Raw genomic sequence first — 19364 nt, forward strand, 5'->3', positions numbered from 1 at the left:
GTATTGAATAGATATTAGTAATAAATACTGGGGTTTCACCTGCCGAAACCACGTTATGATTACGATGCACGCCGTCGGGGCAGACATTTAACGATCGCCGAAATATGAGTAAATGAGCACACGAATGTTCCTTCTAGTTTGTCTCCATCAAAATGCGGCCGCAGTGACCGGAACTCGAATCCACGCTCTCGTTTAAGTTGAAGTGAGTTCGCGTGTGTGCAAGACATTTCAATGCCAGAAGCATTATTTTTGGACTTTGGTATTGATCTGATGATCACTGCGACACCAATCTGAATAAACGAAAAACAAAACAAAGTCGCGAGTATGAACCGATCAGTGGGTCGTTCTCATGCGTAGTCAAAGCAACAACTTTCGCTTAGAATAAATACAGCCTTCATACACGTGTAGGACGTCCAGCTCAAGTTTGCTTCTGCAATAGATCATTTTCATTATTTCCTTGCGCTGCATATTCGTCCACCTCATGGCGACACATGTTTTGCTTCAAGTGGAGACAAGGTTTTATAAGTAGATGCATGTACTGGGGCTTGTCCATTATCCGTGTTTATGTCAAAAGAGCCGTGTGTATACGTTTCTCTCGTCATATATCTCAAGCAAACTGTGCTTGAAGGCGCTGTTTGCAGCAAGTGGCAATAGCAACCGTTAGTAGGACAAACTGCATAGCAGGAAAGCCAGCTTTACAATTATAAAAAATATCTATATAGAATTCAAATGGCGTCATGTCCAGGCGTGCTTGTTATGCTCGCGAAACTAGATAAGCAGTCAGCAGGAGAACGCGTGCTGCAGACCGCTAGCAAGCGATAGGGCCCTCCTGAACTAATTGCGCAAATGACGAGTGTTTTTCAGTCAGATAGACTTATGCACTGTGTAATGCACATTTTAAGCTCTACATTTAAAAAAAATACACCGAAATAAAAAAATGTAGGCGTAGGTACATGAACGAACAAAACTACATCGCTTGACGGTCAGCCTTCGACAAACCATTGCAACGATTAATGATGAAAGGTTTGAAGCCCCTGAGTTTGACCCCTCGCCAGGAGGCTCTGTCAACCGCAAGCTCGCCGGACGAACCGTGATGACGTGTGGCGCTAGCTTCACTGCAGCTCCATCCCTTATCGTTTCTACTTTTAATATTTGAGCACGATAACAGCAACAACGACACAGTGATCTCGGTCAACCAAGCTGGTTCGGTCATCAACGCAGCATCGATCGAATGTTTTCTCATCGAACGCGGCAGAGTATGTGGTCATCGCCATTGCTCTCCTTGACAATAAGTGTGGGAACATATTCAGTGACTCCCGGGCAGCCGACCGTGCCTTCGCCGTCGGTAAAATTGCCAAGAAAGCAGACCCTATTATCGGTAAAAAAGACATCTCTAACCTCATCTTTTATGTGTGTGTGTGTGTGTGTGTGTGTGTGTGTGTGTGTGTGTGTGTGTGTGTGTGTGTGTGTGTGTGTGTGTGTGTGTGTGTGTGTGTGTGTGTGTGTGGTTCTTTGCTCACCTGAGCCATCTTGAAGGAGGCCCCACCAACGTCAACGAGCTGGTCCACTTCAAGGCACGAGGTATGACGTTCCGCGCCCACGATTGTTCTCCCCAGCCCACAACGTCCAACGTCGTGGGCTGGGGAGAACAATAGAGATCAGCCCAATACGTACAATTAAATCACGCCGCACTTCTACCTAAGCAAGAGGGTATATACACCTTGCCTCACAGAACACTGTACAAAGCCCAGGCAATAACGCTTAGACTCTTACAAACAGATTCATATTCAAATATGGACCTCTTTCATAAACTTTACCCAAATACTTACACTACCAGCTCGTGCTCCCGCTGTGGGGACGTCGCTAACTTAAAACACATGCTCTCGATGGCCCTCGTTACTTGGCAGTGATCAAGCCAACCCGGCCAAGCGGTACTCCACCATCACAGGCCCCAACAAGGGGGACCAGCTTTGGGCCGTCCAGAGAGCATATATAATGCGGGGGTCTTAGCCTGCCCGCCTCACCGTAGGGGAAGCCCAATGCGCTCCAGTCGCGTTTCTCAGGACTGCAGATAAAGTTCAACCATCCATTCATCCGTATTCCCCCACCCAACAGCGCAGTGCAGAGAAATTTTCCAGCATTGGCTGTGACCTTCTACTCCCGACAAGAGCGGATGGACAAGCCTATACTATTCTGTAGAAGCCGAAAAGCTGTGGGAATACAGTCAAGACTGGTTTCACCGAACAGTCGGCAGTATTCTAGGAAGAGCGGAGCGGCATGCCCGACATCGACGGCATGTCGCGTGTTTGCTTCGCCTTGTCCTTCGGAACGTGCTGCGCGAATAAACGACGCCTCGTGGAGCCAATCAGAAGCACTTTGCTCGCTCCCTCCCTCCTCGATTTGTCAGTGTAGGCAGGATGCAAGGAGTCGTGACCCAACCTGCTCCTTTTGGACGCCGTTCCTACTGCACACGTCGCTGATTGTCGAAGCGGTTTTATTGCGCCGTTTGGGCGGATAGCTTTGCCTCTCGTTCATATCTAGTCGGTGCACTACCAAGCCAAAATGTCTTGTGGACTCGACGTAAAGAGACGATGACACGAGGGAGTGGTACGCATTGTGGCGCGCTTCGATTGCGGTGCGCGTAATCATTGGTCGGCAACTCATGAAAGATATCTTGCGCTTAGCTTTCACTCGGACTAACCAAAATTTTTCTGAGCCAAACTCACTCGGACTCACGCTCGCGAATATTGTCCTCAACTGGAACTCAAAATTGCCAAAATATTACTCACCTGGGCTCATTCAGACTCACGGCTTTATTTCAGTCTGGGTGAGTCCGAGTCACTAGACTCATGAGTGACCTCGCCCACCCATGGCCGATATCCTTTGCGTCACCCTCGTTCGTGCTTTCCTTCAACCCTGAACAGCCAACACTTAAATATCATCTTGTGCTTGTGACTCACTGCTTCGCGCCCTAAACTGCCGCCCGACCTAAGATCGTTCAAACGCTGTGAAACTGTGTTACTCGTTGTTTTCTCCGCAGACGCGATGAGCTAGTACCAATAGCCTCATACAGTCACGCTGTCAAAGCGCAGTTTTTTTCAGCACGTGTGAATAAGTCCGGGCAGCGCCTGTACGGGGCATGTCGCCCGCGCCGGAACATCGCGCCGTATTTGTCCCCTGCGCTCTCGACAAGTGGCTTCGCTGCGCAGCCGTTGAACATAACGGTAGAGTGGTACTAGTACACTGTAATAACGGCGAACCGATCGATGGATGGATGGATGGATGGATGGATGGATGGATGGATGGATGGATGGATGGATGGATGGATGGACGGACGGACGGACGGACGGACGGACGGACGGACGGACGGACGGACGGATGGACGGATGGATGGATGGATGGATGGATGGATGGATGGATGGATGGATGGATGGATGGATGGATGGATGGATGGATGGATGGATGGATGGATGGATGGATGGATCCGACAATGCCCTTTAGATCGGGCGGTGGCTCACGCCACCTAGCCATAAAGTTAAGTACTATCATCATCATCATCAGCCTGTCTACGTCCACTGCAGGACAAAGGCCTCTCCCATGTTCCGCCAGTTAACCCGGTCCTGTGCTTGCTGTTGCCAATTTATACCCGCAAACTTCTTAATCTTATCTGCCCACCTAACCTTCTGTCTCCCCCTACCCCGCTTCCCTTCTCTGGGAATCCAGTTGGTGACCCTTAATGACCAGCGGTTATCCTGTCTACGTGCTACATGCCCGGCCCATGTCCATTTCCTCTTCTTTATTGCAGCTATGATATCCTTAACTCCCGTTTGTCCCCTAATCTACTCTGCTCTCTTCTTGTCTCTTAAGGTTACACCTACCATTTTTCTTTCCATTGCTCGCTGCGTCGTCCTCAATTTAAGTTGAACCCTCTTTGTGAGTCTCCAGGTCTCTGCTCCGTAGCTAAGTACCGGCAAGATACAGCTGTTATATACCTTCCTCTTGAGGGACAGTGGCAATCTACTTGTCATAATTTGAGAGTACCTGCCGAATGTGCTCCACCCCATTCTTATTCTTCTAGTTACTTCAATCTCGTGGTTAGGCTCTGTGGTTATTACCTGCCCTAAGTAGACATAGTCTTTTACAACTTCAAGTGCACTATTACCTATCAAAAAGCGCTGCTCCTTTCCGAGGTTGTTGTACATTACTTTCGTTTTCTTCAGATTAATTTTAAGACCCATCTTTCTGCTCTCCTTGTCTAACTCCGTAATCATGAGTTGCAATTCATCCCCTGAGTTACTCAGCAATGCAATGTCATCGGCGAAGCGCAGGTTACTGAGGTACTCTCCATTAACTCTTATCCCTAACTGTTCCCATTCTAGGCTTCTGAAAACGTCCTGTAAACACGCAGTGAATAGCATTGGGGAGATTGTGTCCCCCTGCCTTACACCCTTCTTTATTGGTATTCTGTTGCTTTCTTTATGGAGCACTATGGTAGCAGTTGATCCCCTGTAGATTTCTTCCAGAATGTTTATATATATTTCATCTACGCCCTGATTCCGCAGTGTCTGCATGACGGCTGATATTTCTACTGAATCAAACGCCTTTTCGTAACCTATGAAGGCTATGTATAGTGGTTGGTTATACTCTGAGCATTTCTCTATTACCTGATTGATAGTATGAATGTGGTCAATTGTTGAGTAGCCTGTTCTAAATCCTGCTTGTTCCTTTGATTGATTGAATTCTAATGTTTTCTTTACTCTGCTAGCAATTACCTTTGTAAATAGCTTGTATACTACAGAGAGCAAGCTGATTGGCCTGTAATTATTCAAGTCCTTGTCATCTCCTTTCTTATGTATTAAGATGATGTTAGCGTTCTTCCCAGACTCTGGTACTTTTCCCGTCAGGAGACACCTCGTAAATAGAGTGGCTAGTTTTTCTAACACAATCTGTCCTCCATCTTTCAGAAGATCTGATTTTCCCCGATCCTCACCAGCAGCTTTGCCTCTGTGCATGCTCTCTAAAGCTTTTCTGACTTCTTCTATCATTACCGGTGGGGTGTCGTCTGGGTTACTGCTAGTTCAACCAAGGTCGTGGTTGTCTCGGCTACTGTATAGATCTCTGTAAAACTCTTCCGCTATTTTACCTATCCTATCCATATTGGTAGTTATTTTGCCTTCTTTGTCCCTTAGTGCATACATCCGCCTTTTGCCTATCCCAAGTTTCCTCTTCACTGCTTTGACGCTTCCTCCGTTTTTCAGAGCGTGCTCAATTCTCTCCATGTTATACCTTCTTACATCGCATACTTTACGTCTATTAATCAACTTCGAAAGCTCTGCCAGTTCTATTTTGTCTGTTGTACTTGACACTTTCATGATTTGACGCTTCTTAATTAGGTTCTTCGTTTCCTGGGAAAGCTTGCCGGTGTCCTGTCTAGCTACCCTGCCTCCAACTTCCACTGCACACTCCGTGATGATACTCGTCAGATTATCATTCATTGTATCTACGCTAAGGTTGGTTTCCTCGCTAAGAGCAGAATACCTGTTGTGCAGTGACACTCTGAATTCCTGTACTTTCCCTCTCAGTGCTAGCTCATTGATTGGCTTCTTGCGTATCAGTTTCTGTCGTTCCTTCTTCAAGTCTAGGCGGATTCGAGCCCGTACCATTCTATGGTCACTGCATCTTACCTTGCCAACCACTTCCACATCCTGCACGACTCCTGGGTGTGCAGTCATTATAAAGTCTATTTCGTTCTTATTTACGCCATTAGGGCTCCTCCATGTCCACTTGCGGTTTTCTCGTTTTCGGTAGAAGGTATTCAAAATACGCAGATTATTGCGTTCTGCGAATTCTACTAGTAGCTCTCCTCTGGCGTTTCTAGTGCCGATGCCATAATCTCCTACTGCCTGGTCTCCAGCCTGCTTCTTCCCTACCTTTGCATTAAAGTCGCCCATTACTATAGTATACTGTGTTTGCACCTTACTCATTGCCGATTCCACGTCTTCATAGAAGCTTTCAACTGAAGCGTCATCATGGCTGGATGTAGGCGCGTAAGCCTGTACTACCTTCATTTTGTATCTTTTATTCAGTTTAATTACAATGCCTACCACCCTTTCATTAATGCTATAGTAATCCTCTATGTTGCCAGCTATGTTTCTGTGAATTAGGAACCCTACTCCCAGTTCTCTTCTGTCTGCCAAGCCCCGATAGCAAATGACGTGCCCGTTCTGTAGCACAGTATAGGCCTCATCTGTCCTCCTAACCTCACTCAGCCCTATTATATCCCATTTAATGCCTTCTAGCTCTTTGGACAATACAGCTAGACTTCCCTCACTAGATAACGTTCTAACGTTAAACGTTGCTAAGTTCAAGTTCCAATGGTGGCCTGTCCGTATCCAGAGATTCCTAGCACCCTCTGCTGCTTTGCAGATCTGACCGCCGCCGTGGTCAGTTGCTCCGTAGCTGGTGGGGACTGAGGGCCGTGAGTTGATTGACGAATGCCTACGGGAGGGGGTGGCCAGATACTGCACCAGGGTGGCCAATCCTTCTCTGGTGAGATCATCGGTGCGTACCGGCTTTAAGTCGGTACGATCAGACAGTAGTGGGAATACTCCATGCATGTCTTCCTTATTGTTGTTCAGCAGCGTTGGCGGCCACCCACCACGGAGCCCAACGAGGGGACGCTACAAGTTTGTGGATGCTAAAACCTGCAGACGCCAGCCGTGCAACGCAACTATAACCCAATGCGCCTAGGCCAAGGTAGGCTGTTTGCACAGGGTTAACCCTAGCCGCCAGGAAGTTTGGAAGTAAACGGAAGAGAGTAGAAGACAGGACAGATAAATAGTAAGAGATAAAGACGAAGATATAGGCAGAGAGAGATAGGAAAAGGCGACTGCCGATTTCCCCTGGGTGGGTCAGCTCAGGGGTGCCGTCTACGTGAAGCCGGGGCCAAAGGGGTGTGTTGCCTCTGCCGGGGGGCCTTAAAGGTCCAATCACCCAGTTTTGGCTCAACCCCCAGGATCCCCTTTTCCCGGACACGGCAAAGCCACGCACGGCTAGGCGTGGGAGGGAGTCCAAACTCCCCCGTTAGCTCGGGTTCGTGGTGTCGCTACACACCAAACGCCTACTTGCGCAGGCACCCCTGCGGTATAAAACTTGCAATGGCCCCTTTAAACACTCGATATGCTTCCTCCCATCACACTCTCGCATTGCAGCAAAGTTGCTTTTAATAATCTGTTATGATTGCAAATGAATTAAAAAAAAAGCCGTCAATTTCAGCATAGAGATGATAGACACGGATAAGGGGGGAGGGGACTCAAATAGTATTTGGACCTGAAATTAGGGCAGAGATTGTGAAAAATCGAACGCTGAAGGTATTTAGCACCCAAGAGTCTAGATGTTAAATAGTGATGTGTACGAGGCAGATATGGAACTCCAGACTTAAACGGAGCACGCCCTTGTCCACCACATCAGTTAGGTTTCCACCGACGCTGAAAGAGGAGAGGCTGAGGAAACAGCATCTCTGCCTTCCACATGAAAAGTGTTGTAGCGAACACTCTGCATTGCTTCATTCTTGACAATTATGAAGCACCACCCTGCCAGTGCCTCATCAACCTAACCAAAAGTAACCTTTTCACGTTGCTATCTCATAAGAATAAGCTTAGAAATTCTCTCCAACTTTTTTTTCTATTTCTATTTGAAGTATTAAAAAATATTCAAGAAATATTCGAGAAGTATTTCATTCGATTTGCACTCAAACTTCAATTTAAATAAATACTTAAATTCACTTTGCACCTGAAATTTGGCTACTTGCACTGCTCTATTTCCTTACATAAACTACGTTCCTAAGGTTAGTATTGTATAAAAGACTCCACCGCACTCTCTATGACAAGTGCCATGATCATAACACACACACTGTAATACTATACAGCTGACCTCCAATATTGTGATAGAGGCGAGAGGTAAATTTTATGGGTATTTGCTAAGCTGCTAATAGTATATCTACCGCATATTATAAAAGTGAACCTATTTGTCATGACCTAAGCAATCTGCACAATATTAAAAAAAAACTGAAACAAGGCCTGTGCAAGTGCCTTTTTTTTTCATCAAAGAAAGTGTAAACAACTTTGAATAGTAGCAGGATTTGACTTTCGGTAGAATGCAGGTGGCAGCAGGCAAAATATGTTATTTTTTTTAAATTTACTATACTTAGAGCATGTAAGTCGGTACAACAAGCTTACAACTTAAAAAAAAAACGAATCGATATGAGGGTAACATCTTCATTTAGCCTTGAAGTGGGGCTTTGCAGAAGTGCGAATTTCCACTGGATGAGTGTTTTCGCGGCTTATCACCTCTCCAGTGCAGCCAAACCACTTTTACAGGTGTCACATGCCGACTAATATACATTTATTTGTTTGTTTCAAATAATTCGAAATTTTCAATAACTTAAATTCAATTTGAAGTGACTTTTATACTGGATTATACATTCGAACATTCGAAGAATTCGAATATTTGCACAAGCCTAGTATTTACAGTGTTATAGCAGTGAGGATTACCACGCGCAATCACTTAGAGCATACTAGTCTTCATCTTTGGTGAGCACTCATACCGCTCAGTAACAATATAAGGACGATCGATATACCAACGAAGAGATTCTTCACCAATATTGACTCAATATACCGATGAATAGGCTCCTCACTAACATTGACATGTACTGAAAAGGCATTCAAAATGAATGCTCCATAAAATGAACGATGTGGAACACAACTTTTCTCTAACAAGGTTTGAATATGTCATTGTGGAAGGCAATAAGAACTCAATAAGTACTATCACTATGGCTTTAATTAAGGATTAAATTTCACTCATGCCTTGATTGTAGCCACCGATCAGTTAGCCTCCTCCTGGTTATTTATATCCGTTTAAAGTCTATTTTGCCTTCACTATCCCTAAACTCCGATGCTCTGAAAAATTCGGCGCCATTATTTTGGACTATAAGGTGGAGCCCTTTACAGAACATTATCAAATGTTCTGTCGTTTCCTCCTCCTCTCCACACGCACTACACACCGTGTCTCAGGGAGGAAGAAGTGAATGGGAGAAGCCCGTAGCTTCATTTCGCTCTCTTAATTCAGTTGTTATATTGAGTTCAGGATCTTTTTACAGTGTGTGCGGTGGGTGGACTGTCTCCAGAGTGGCAGCTAAACATCGGTGAGTCGGAGTTTCACTACGCATCGCGATCAGAGTTGCCCCTTAGCGGGCCCGTGCCTGATACCTGGCAAAGCCCGGGTATGGGGGACAACGAGATGCCGCTAGCGCCAAGCGGAGCATCACTTATCCATCCCGCTCGACTTCAAGTTGCTGCAGGCTCAGCAACAATATCGACGTCCCATACAGAGAGCAGCGAGGCTTCGCAATGCAAGAAGAGGCGTACAGAGGAGGAAGAGGTTGACAACGATGACGCTACATCGACGTACTCCCTTAATGACATGACACAGATGGATACAGAAGCACCCAAGGAAGACGAGGGAGCTTACACGGTGGTCACCCATCACAAGAACCGAGCTACGGGGATACCGGTGGTACTCAGACCAATCGCTGCCGAGGGCTCCTTCTGGAAGGTGAATCCCAATCGCATAGCATCTGAGATAATCTCTGCTATCAATGAGAAAGTGACATCATCAAGAATCAACAGAGACGGAAGTTTTTGTGTTGGAGTACGGTCTTTGTACTCGGCAAACAAGTTGCTGCTGATCAAGAGTCTGGCTGGATTGCCTGTACATGTGATGATACCTCAGTCTTACATGAAGACCCTAGCAAAGATAAGAGATGTTCCACTCGAATACAGTGATCATGACCTACTGGATTATCTTAAAGATGCTGGAGTAATCTCGGTCACACGACAAAAGAGATGGGTAAGAAATGAAGATGGAAGTGCCACAATGCAGCCCATGCGTAATGTAATACTCCAGTTTAGACATGACATGCCATTGACAAAAAGAGTTGCTCTCGGCTTTACGGTTCACACAGTCGAGGAATACATTGAGCCGGCGGTAAGGTGTTACAACTGCCAGAGATATGGGCATAAGGCTAAGACTTGCAGGGGAACCAAGAGATGCAAGGTATGTGCGGGCGCACATGACTACAAAGAATGCACCTCGAAGCGTCAACCTAAGTGTGCCAACTGTGCTGGACCACATCCGGCGTCGTTCTCGGGCTGCTCTCGAAACCGCTTGGCATCAGCGGCACAAAGAGAGAGAATTGTAAAAGGGTACCATAAGATACAAAAAGGTCCAGCACCCAATGCGGATATAGTCGGAGACGTTCCTGCGGCACAAAGAAGTGCAAAACAGTGGCGCCACGACTCTTACTCTGAAGTATTGAAGTGCTCAGAACAAAAACATCGCGTTGGCAAAGAAGTCCGGGCCCAGGAACATGCTGAAGTGGAACTTTGTGCCGGGCCAGACACAGCCAAGGAGCCACTGACTACCAAAGGGAAGGGTCACAGCGGCTTGCTGAGGAAAACTTCTTCAAGAAATTCGATCTCGGCGGAGACAGCCGGAAACGAGCAAGTCATTTTGCCTATAATCTTTGCGGCTCTCAAAGCAATGCTACGATCACTGCCACAAGCAGGTTCTTTACCAGAAGTGAAATTGCTGCTAGATGTTGAGCATCTTCTCTTGTCGTAATCATTGCTACCGGACTATCTAACTGGTACAAAAGAAGTGCAATATTCCAGTGGAACTGCAACGGTTTGCAGAATAAGAGCGGAGATTTTCGGAAATTCGTCGCTCAGCACAGGTTTCCGATTTTGTGTATTTCCGAAACAAGAGTATCCACTAACTTTCGCTTGTGCAATTATGTGGTGTACCAAGCAGACCGTCCTGCTGCAAAAAGCAGAGTGATGTTGTGTGTGAGACGCGATATTCCGTCGACACTTGTGGCTACTTCAAAAACAGATGCGCCGGAATTTGTTAGATGCAAAGTGAAGTTTGGTAACGTTACTGTAACTGTAGTTAGCGTTTACGTGCATCCTCAAGCAAACGTTTCATACGCAGAGTTGACTGCAGTGTGTAGATCTGACCATGATCCCATAATTATATGTAGTGATTTTAACGCGCACCATGAATTGTGGGGTAGTGAGCGTTGTAGTGTAAGAGGATCTGCTATAGTAAAAATATGCGAAGATTATGGTTACACTATACTAAATGATGGTTCTCCAACGTTTCTACGGGGGCATAACTACTGCAGCGTACTAGACATTACTGTGTGCTCCTCTGAATTAGCGGCTGGAGCAGACTGGACTGCAGACGCTGACACAAGAGGAAGTGACCACTTGCCAGTATTCATATATCACCCAAAGTTGAAGAAAACGAGAAATAACCGTAAAGAATTACAAACTGGGCAATCTTTCGAGAACTACAGAGACAAAATCTTGAACCCTGTTCTGACGCAGAAACGTATGCATTGAAGATAAAAAAATTTCTAACAAAAGCAACTCGTACAGTACCCATTCCAGATGGGTATTCGGGTGTTGACGCTGAGTATGAGAGGCTTCGGGCAATACGACGCCGATCTGAAAGAAGATATTGCAGGTCGGGTAATTTAGAAGATTTCAAAGTTGCACAGAAAGTACACACTGCAATGTGTAACCAACTGCAGAAGCTTTTGAACCAAAAGGTGGCAAGATTTATGTGCCTCACTTTCTCCATTTACCTCGGCGCCTCAACTGTGGAACATGGTACGCGCCCTCCAACAGCCAGTAGTCCACTCGAGACCACTACAGGCTCTAGCGCTGTCTCGAGGAGTTAGCGAACGTGTGATTGCCGAAGAATTTTGCCATCTTATACTGAGAAATGGAGAGACCGCCCAAACTAGCGAATATAAATCCTCAGCAGAATCAGCTTCGGTGGTTGTAACAAAGTCCTCTGCGATCAGTTCATCAGATCTGGATGACAGCTTCACAATGTGTTGTCTTCAGTAAAACGAACAAGTTCACCAGGAACAGATGGAGTTACATGCGCTGCTCTTGCTAATTTGTGCAAAAAAGGAAAATTACACCTGTTGGACATCTATAATAAAAGTTGGCAAGAAGAAAAAGTTCCGGAAAGTTGGAAGATATCAAAAGTAGTACCGTTGCTAAAGCCAGGGAAGAGCCCTATGCAGTTGGACTCGTTTAGGCCGGTTAGTTTGACAAGTTGTTTTTCAAAAGTGATGGAAAAAATGATCAATGAACGAGTTTTATGGTGGCAAGACATGAAAAAACTACTACCAGAAAGCATAGCCGGCTTCAGAAGAGGTAGATGCACAATGGACTGCATTCTGGATTTGGTCAGAGATGTGGAAAACCAACGAACGCAAGGAAACATCACTGTCGCTGTATTCCTTGATGTCCACCGAGCATACGACACAGTGAGTCACGTTCACGTTCTGGAAGGCCTGGCGTTACAGGGATTCAAGGGCAAGATACTGCGTTGGATCGCTGACTCCCTGAAGCACCGGAAAATTTTTGTAGTTACGCAGGAGGGCCCAACGTCAGAACATGTCGTCAACCAAGGAGTGCCACAGGGCAGCGTACTAAGCCCTACTCTCTTTAATGCAGTCATGGCGCAGCTCCCGTATAATCTTCCACCCAACATCAGATGTTCAGTATATGCTGATGATATAAGTATATGGACGTCTGGTCCATCGTTTTTGGATATACAACAAACTCTACAAGAAGGATTGGATTATGTAGACCATTTTCTAAAAAAAAGAGGTATGGCACTGAGTCTGGCTAAAACAGCCATACTTCCGTTTACGTTAAAAAGACCTGGAAATTTCCAGATTATTCTGCAAAATCAGCCTATTAAAATGGTTAAAACTCATCAATTCTTGGGAGTAATTTTAGACCGGAGACTAACATGGTCGCCTCATGTGCAGTCCCTGGAACAAAAAGTGAATCAGGCCATTGGAATCCTCCGGCATCTCTGCAGGGCCAAATGGGGTGGTACTACAGAGTCGTTATTAGCCCTACATGTTGCCTGGATACGCCCCATCGTAACTTACTCACTGCCCCTGCTGCATGGACTCCCAGCCTCCACCGAAAGGAGACTTCACTTGTTATTGGCAAGGAGCTTGAGGGTATGTCTGGGTTTACCACGGTCAACTTCCAGTGCTTTAGTGTATGCGGAGGCTCAAGAGCCACCTTTGGCAGTACTCCGAACGAAAGAAACATCTCGAAATTTATTTAGAATTTTCACGCTACATGAAAGTCATTTTTTATCTGGTGCACTAACACAAAGAACTTCAACAAGACTACAGGATACTATATCATCATTTAGAGCAGTAGTACCAGAATTTAAACAATGGAAACCTTCAAAACCACCTTGGACGCTGCCACTTCTCAACGTTATCCGTGAAATAGACGGCATAGAGAAGAAAGCAGACATGGCACCTCTAGTAGCGGCACAGTTGGTACTTCATCAGCTTCATGTAATGCATAATGAGAAGTCGAAGATATATACAGATGGATCATGCACAGAAGAAGCGTCAGCCTGTGCGGTCTTTATACCCAAAATTCAGAAAAAGAAGATGTACAAATTATCGCACAAATCTTCATCGACGACAGCAGAATTGGTGGCTATCTTTGAAGCAGTTAAGCTTATCTGCGAGAATCCCGAGCCACGAAAATGGGTGATATGCACTGATAGCAAACCTGCTCTTCAGCTAATCAGAAATGTGAGATCACCTTACAAAAATGGTGAAATAGCACAATGTATCGCAGAAACTGTGCAATATGCCTCATCGCAGGGTCACAACATCGTATTCCAATGGATACCCAGCCACATTGGAATAAAGGGAAATAAAGATGCTGATAGTCTCGCGAAGAAAGCATTGAAGGAAGGACGGGATTGCACAATCCCTATGTCTGGGACGGATATTCGACATTTTATATCGCAAGGAGCTAACCATTGTTCAATGGAGAAGTGGTTTGAGAGCCCTAAATCAAAGGAAACGGTACTTTATGAAGTTGATCCACACAGAAAATTTTCCATAGCGACAGACCTCCCACAACACCTAGAGAAATTGATCCACAGACTTAGATTGGAAGTAGCATAGGTACACAAACAGCTTCCTGCACAAGATACATCGATCCAACTCACCGGAATGCCATTGTGGTCATGCAGAAGAAAATGTTCGCCATATTCTTTTGGAGTGCGTTAAATACGCGAAGGAAAGAGAAAAATTAAAGAACAAATTAGCAAGTTTGGACAGACGGCCCCTCACAATGAAGAAACTACTTGGACCAAGGCCTGAGATGCATCTTCAGAAAAAGGCAATAATCTTCCTGACAGACTTTTTAGTGAAGACCGGACTGGACAAGCGCCTATGACTGACAGCCAGAGATGGGTATTATGTAAAATGTGCTCATGTATATACTAGCATTAGAGTAGTAAGGTGCGCGTGTAAGTAGTTTATGACTGTGTGAATTGCGTGAAGAAAACTGTGTATTGGCATGTTATTTAACTGGTTTCAGTGTGCTATTATGTGTTTTTTTTCTTTTCCGTATTGTTAATTTTTTTGGTACCGTTCTGTATTATTATTTTATTTTTCGCTGCAGAACTTTGTGATATGGAGTAGCTGAGGCAATAGGCACCTCAACTTCTCCACAGCGAAACAGTTAAAACAGAACAGAACAGAACAGAACCGTGTCTCTGCCTTGATATTTGGCTCGGTACGTCTTGGTCCGCAATACTCCCGTTCTGGCCCCAAACAGCAGAGGACTACCCCGAGAATTATCGTAGATCTTTTCTTTTGCAATTTCCTGCTTGAAAGTTCGGTTGGTCTCCACTGATGATTTCGTAAGTATTCCAATCTTCCACATATCCCTCTCTGTTTCCTTCACCTTCTTCTTAACCGATGTTTCCTTTTGGCTTGGTATTCTGCTGTTGTCTAAATACTTGCTTGACAATTTTCGAGTTCGCTTCCTCCATTTTGTATCAACATTATTCATGCACAAATAGCTGAAAACTTTCCCAGCTCAAAGCTCCTCTCCCATTTTTTTTCAATCACTCCTCAAATTCCATCTTGCTGCTAGCTTCCCTGCACTCAAACAATGTCCATGCCATGTCTCCCTGTACTCCCTGATTGGGGTATTCCCGTGTGCTCCCAAAACAACTCTACCTATGCCACGTTGTTTAATTTCAAATCTTGCTTTAACCTCTGATTTCATGCACAAGACCGCATTGCCTAACGTCAAACCCGGGACCGTGACACCTTTCCAAATCCTTCTCACAATGCCATACCTATTGTAGTTCCACAGTGCCCTATTATTCATTACAGCTGCATTCCTGTTACCCTTAGTCATTGCGTATCTTTCGTGCTCCCTTAGGTACTCAGCCCCGTTATTTATCCATATGCCCAAATATTTGTATATATCCACTATTTCTAGCGTGACTTCCAGAATCCTATGCTCACTGCCTTTGTTATCATTAAAAATCATGCTTGCCGATTTTCCCTGCTTAACTTCAAATTTAACCTATCTCCTTCTGCTCTTGTAGCGCCCTCTTCCTACAGCTCAAGGAAGTGCGCAGAAGTGGCGCGCAGAATATGAACGCCCACGGCTAGGAGTGCGCGCGGGCGCGACAGAGATTGCAAGCTTTGTAGGTTTGTTCCGGTGTGTCGCTTCTGCAAGGTCCTTACTTATCTTGCTTTCGTTCATTAAAAATGGAAATCGCTCCGGGAACAGGCGGGTAAATTAACTTCAACGAGTTTCTTTTATTTCTTGAGACTCAAATGGCACATTCGTATTGAAGTGGACGTGTAATATTCACACGTCGGACTACTCAGTTTAGTAGCATGATGGAACGCTCTGTAATTCGTCATTAAATAAGCGAAATTGTCCAATGGCCGACTTACCACTGTACGCACTCTGAATTTAAATATATTACCAGTGTACGCGCTTTTAATTCGTGTCTTGAAGGTTCCTGTAAATTGGAAGATCCGGGAGTGTATGTGCTAGGGGGAAAAAAGAAAAAAAAAAGGAGCCCGTCATCCTATAGAGAAAAGGGGGGGGGGGGGTAGCGAAGCTTTGCGTGTACTTGCCTGACGTACTACTTTTTCTTTTTTGTTTAGTAAGTAAGTTCGCAAGTTAATTATTAATTAATTAATTAGTTTTGTTAGCTGTTTTATTTATTTAATTGATTATTTATTATTTATTTAATTAATTGGTTAGTTAGTTAGTTCGTTCGTTCGTTCGTTCGTTCGTTAGTTAGTTAGTTAGTTAGTTAGTTAGTTAGTTAGTTAGTTAGTTCCCGGTATGCTCCCTCCTATACTGTGCCTTTCCTTCATGCTACAGGCAAAATGAGACAACGTGAAATGGAGGCGAGTCACCTCGATTGAAGGTAATATTGCCGTAACAGAAGCCGATGATCGCCGACAAGTCCTTGATCAAGAGGATTCCAGCTATTCGTGTCACATACAAATGCGCATGCGACCGGCGCACCATCGAGAGAGATGAACCGCCAGAGAAGGAAAGGGAAGGACTTTAAGCAGTCTAAGAAAGCCGGTTCGCTACCCTGTGTGGCATATCCACGAAGTGAATGATAATGAGTGAGCGAAGCGATGGGTTCGTCCGGTGTTACCGTAAATCACCCGACACATTGACCACTCACGAGTGTCAAATGCTGCACAGTCATTGTGATATTTTTTTACTTCATTATTACTGCTTCGTGGTATGGGATCTAGCCTGAAGTTGGCAAAGACGAGGACGAGGCAGCATTTCTGTAAGCTCCGCGGCGCCGGATTTTTTTCGCATATACGCCACCGCCGATATCTGTGAGTTTTGAAAGCTTCGCTGAAAGGGGCTATGACACGGTCACCAAAGAATTCATGGTTATAAACGAGAAATAAAGGTAGATGGTCTATTATGTCTGTACATATGTGAAAAGCAGACAGTAAAATATTATTTCAGTGCAAAACAAGCCCTCGATGAGGACGGCTATAAACGTGCATCGCCCACTGGCGGCGACCGCCATGGGCAACGGCGCACGTGACGTCACGTGCTGGAGGGAGCAAAGCCGTTGTCTTCTATACCAAAGCCGCTGAAAATCTTAGTTTTATTTCCAAGCTGAAGGACCCTGATTTCACGCTGAACCGACCACGGTACAATGTCATTCGCCAGAATGCGGATGCTATAGCACTGCAGCTGTAGGCCACGTGACAGCGCCTGGAGCGCCAGTGTTGTCCCGAATCTCGAACCACACGCGTGTTTATATAAAACAACTACTATTGCAATATTAACCTAAGTGCGGGACCACATGCGCCCAAAATTATGACAGCTAATTTGTGAACGCACAAGGATTAACCCACATAACACATATTATGATATGAAATTGGGTGCCTCAGAATTTTCGACCCTACCAGTCACGGCGTCTAGATATGTGGACTCGAACCTCAAAGGCGCGTCACACGCCACCTGTTTCTTTAAATAGCTTGAAACTAAGTGTGCACAGTCCTGCAAGACAACTAGCAGTCATCTAATTTCATTGCGCTCCGTATTACTCCAGAGGATCACTTCGCAGGAGATACTACCATGGCTGGTAGATGAATAATTAGATAATTAGTTCCATTCTCATTAACCTTGATTAGTGAAACTGAAACAAAACTACACATTCATTCATATTTCTTAGAAATGTAATACTGAGTGCCTTGGAATTATGCCACAGGATAAATACTGAGTGACTTGGAGTTATGCCACGGGAATTTCTACCCGTTTCTGTCAATTGCATCATAATTCGTGTTGGAAGGGGTTAAAAAGTCACAGTTTTTTCCTGAAGTGAAACGCAACAAATGCGTATTCCAAGAAGTTGGACTATTATACGACGCTAACACAGCGGCTCACTACTCCGAGGAACGCGGCCGTTGTATATAGCGAGTGATATAACGCTCGCTACATGAAGTGATCTCCGTGCTCTCTACATGTGGCTGCCACGTGAAGTTTGCAATGAGAGCACAACGCGTTCAAAGGTATACGAGCCGCCTGCTTTGGAGACAGCACGTGAGTAAGTGAGTGAGTGAGTGAGTGAGTGAGTGAGAACAACTTTATTGTGGTCCAGTGCAGACACTGAGGTTGCCACGCGTCACCCGGCTACTCCCACGTGGGGACCGGCAGGTCTAGCCTGACGGCCCTGTCGCGGGCACACTGGACGGCCAGGATATGGCCCTGAAGTTCTGGGCTGCGCAGAAGCGCATCCCATTCGGGTTTGCTATAAGTCGGTCCAAGCGGCCCGCACTCCCAGAGCATGTGTGCTTATGTAGCGGTCTGCCCGCAAGCGGCGCAGGCGGCATCGGGGAATTTGTGAGGATAAATTGCATTTAGGTATGCTAACGACGGGTACGAATGGGTTTGAAGTAAGCGCAACGAGACTGCCTGTGCTCTTTTGAGTTTTGAATGTGGCATCGGGAATGTCCGCCTCGTCATGTATAGTAATACTTGGTAATCTCGTTGTGTGTAGTATATATAGGTGTGTCTTTATGTCTCGCGTCGTCGGCACTGGAGCCGTCACCCCGCTCGGTTAGCTAGTAACTGCGGGAGAGAGAATGCCGGTTGGTCAAAGTGTACATCTGAGACTCATGAGTGAATGACAGCAACGCAGCTTCGCACTATGGTGTTACCGAGCTCGATGGAAGGGCGGAGCCTTCTCCGTTTCTCTTTTGTTTTCTCTCTCTCTCTTTCTTTTTTGCAGTTTTTCTGTCTTTTTTTTTCTCTTTCTCTCTGATATTCTGTTTCTTTCTATTTTACTTCATTTCTCACTCTTTCTTTCTCTTTATCGTTTCCTCGCTTGCTTCTTCTTCATTTCAATTTCTGTACCGTTGTTTTGCCTGCGTTACGACCGCATACTACATCCCGGGCCCCGAATGTTCTCTGCACAAATGTTCTCTGCTCGAAGAACAAAAATGATGAGAGCCAGCAGACGATGATGTCAATCAAAGTATAGCGGAAGGTGTAGGGAATGACGTCCCCTATACCTTTCCCATCATCATAATCTGTTAGTTCTCATTAATACTGTGTCTATAACAAGGAAAACGAACCCTTAAGTTCACGCTTCTTTCCTTCGCAGAACGAAATGAAGAAGACTTATCCTTGGTGCTTGCGCGCGCTCAGTGTGCTACAGATGGGTATACGCTGCTCATGTTTTTTTGCCAGCTTCGCGCCAAGCTACACGAGACGACGACAGCGTACGGCAGCCGCGGCCGCTAAAGTCCGCACTTGATAAAATTTGCCATCGCCTGAAGACGATGGTGTTTAGTGCTCTCAACGAGCCAAGTGCAACGACGAGGAATGGTGACTATAGGCTAAAGTGCTTTCTTACAATTAACTTCATTGGCT

The sequence above is a fragment of the Rhipicephalus microplus genome, chromosome 1, assembly GCF_043290135.1.
Source record: "Rhipicephalus microplus isolate Deutch F79 chromosome 1, USDA_Rmic, whole genome shotgun sequence".
NCBI lineage: Eukaryota > Metazoa > Arthropoda > Arachnida > Ixodida > Ixodidae > Rhipicephalus > Rhipicephalus microplus.